Here is a 2280-nt window from a genome sequence, read left to right as displayed (position 1 = left end):
ACAGCCCTAAAGAAATTAAATTTCATCTAAATGGAATTAGAGGTTTGGACGGAGACCAGGCACTGCAGACGTGCAGCGAAGATATTACCACCTATACTCAGAAGTCTGCAATGTCATCTGATAGCTCACCCATTGCCACAGAAACCTGTGCCAAAATTTTAGGTTTTCTTTCTTTTCCAACAAAATTTCCAGCTTTTGTAGTGATGAAGGAGGAAAAAGACCCATCCCTCAAAAGTGTGAATTTGGCTGTAGAATGGGGAGCTGTTTCCATGGAGGTAGTTCATGTGTCTAGGGAATAAGTAGAGATGTGTAGCATTTTCTCTTTTGGATGTGGGTTTCTGGAGTGGTGGCAGGGAGAAAGGCTTAGCCCTTACAGATGCCATGTGAGCTCCTGCCATGGTTATATGGCAGTTTGCTCCTCTGTCGACCCATTTTTAGTTCAATGCTACATCCAAATTTGTGCTGCCTAATATTAATATATAAATATTAATGATATTTATATAAAGCAAAGAGCTGAGGTAAACAGTACTCTGACAATTTATTTCATTTATTTTGGCTTTCCCACACATTTCATCCCACCTGCCTTTTGCCTACTAGTCAATGTAACACAGCAATAGAGCAGGGGAATGTTTCCTTCCTTCTCTGGTCCCCCTACCCAAGTTATTGGACAGCTGATACACCCTTGAACTAGTGAATAATTTAAGATTTGCTATCTCATGGCTTTCTGGCATAAGAAACCCAGCCTCTAATCATGTCTCCTATTTTCTAATGTAACTACTTCATTTCAATACTTATTCTTTGTAGGATTCATTGCTATTTTCTTGCTTTTGATTATTTTTTCAATCATGTGGAGAGGGTACTGCTCAACACAGAGCCCATGTGTGCATGTCATATACGCTTGGGCAGTTGGAACTGGAAAATTGCGGACTACTCTGCAAAATGTCCTGAGACATCCATAGATCAGCCTGACATCTAGATTATTTTCGGCTCGTTCCACCTCATGATATTGATGACCCTGTCAGTAAGAGCTGCGGCCGCTCTGTCCAGCGTTTCTGCAGAAAACGTGGCCAGAGCTCCCATTCCTTTAGGACATCTGAAACCCCCAAGTGTTAGCAGAGAAGCTGTCATACTGTTCCAACTTAATGCATCAACATGAAAACTGCTGTTGGTTATGTCTGTAGGGGAAAACTCAGGACACCAAGAGCCTTTAAGAAGTTATGGAACTGGTGAGAGGATCAGTCAGTGTCAGTTGTGGGTGGCAGCTGAGAGAGGTCACAAGAAGCCATGTTGGCTGGCCTGGGGACACTGGTTTTTCCATGGGTGTCTCTGGGGATGGACGATGACTGCACAGGGGTCTGGCTCTGCCGCAGGGCAGCCGTGTGTGGTCTGAGCTATGCCACAGATCTCGTGCATTTCAGCAAGTGCTCCATGTACCGCAGTCACTGTCTGCGTGGCTGTGGCACCCTGGATGCCCATCAGAAGTGTGTGACTGTAGAGAAGAGGGTGCTCCCGCCTGCCTTCCTGCTGGACCTGGTCCTCCACTCATCCTTGAGCTCAGCTCTGCGATGCTCAAGCACCCAGAGCTGTGCGCTGGGCTCCTGTCCTCCGAGACATTCGAGTCCTCCTCCACAGAGCGGGTGGAAGGTAGATCTGCTGACTCCAACAGGACTGAGAGCTGGAGACTCAGCCCCCAGAGATGTGGCAACGGTGGGCTTGTGTCCACTCAGGGGAGGTGAGGACATGGGCTTTCACATCCCTGATGAGGTTGTGCTGTCCTGCGGGGGAGCACGGCCTTCTCCTCAAACCACAGCACCCACCATTTAATGTGACACAGGCGCTATGGGGCCTTCTCTGAAAGTAACTGATGATGGCTCTCAGCCCTCCCTCCCCACTCCCTGCACAACGCATTTAAGACAGGTTCAGCAAAGCTCCTGTCCCGGCTGGATGTTGCCTAAGGCAGGGCGCTGGTGGGCGGCAGGAGCTGTGGGGTGCGGGAGCCGTCTCCCAGCACACGGGGAACCGCCACGACACGCTGGTGGTCCCGGAGCTGGCCCGGGCCGAGGGGCCAGCCGGCACCCCGGGGGCAGCCATGTCGCCAGCGGTGCCCACCTCCCTGCCTCCGCCGCCGCACTAGGCCGCGCCGCTCGTCTCCACGGCAACCCCGCTACGGCGCAGCGGCCGGGCCAAACTCCTGCGGAAAGCGAAGCGCCATGGTGGCGGGTCAGGCCCTGCGCCCCCGGCCCCTACGGCACCTCCCGGCCGGGCGGCGCTGGCCCTGCC

The 2280-nt window shown here is 52.1% G+C and overlaps 1 protein-coding gene across 2 annotated transcripts in view; it reads left to right on the top strand.

The window, feature by feature from the left end:
- The first annotated feature begins 1632 nt into the window (after positions 1-1632).
- Positions 1633-2280, top strand: part of CLUAP1 (clusterin associated protein 1) — a 74860-nt gene continuing 74212 nt past the window's right edge. For both annotated transcript variants that reach the window (XM_026859040.1, XM_026859039.1), the window contains exon 1: positions 1633-1732. The gene's annotated coding sequence lies outside the window, so the exon portion shown is untranslated. The remainder of the gene's footprint in view (positions 1733-2280) is intronic.

The sequence above is a fragment of the Athene cunicularia genome (assembly GCF_003259725.1).
Source record: "Athene cunicularia isolate RWA chromosome 14 unlocalized genomic scaffold, athCun1 chr14_part1, whole genome shotgun sequence".
In the NCBI taxonomy this organism is placed as follows: Eukaryota; Metazoa; Chordata; class Aves; order Strigiformes; family Strigidae; genus Athene; species Athene cunicularia.
This window is presented reverse-complemented; position numbering and strand designations above follow the sequence as displayed.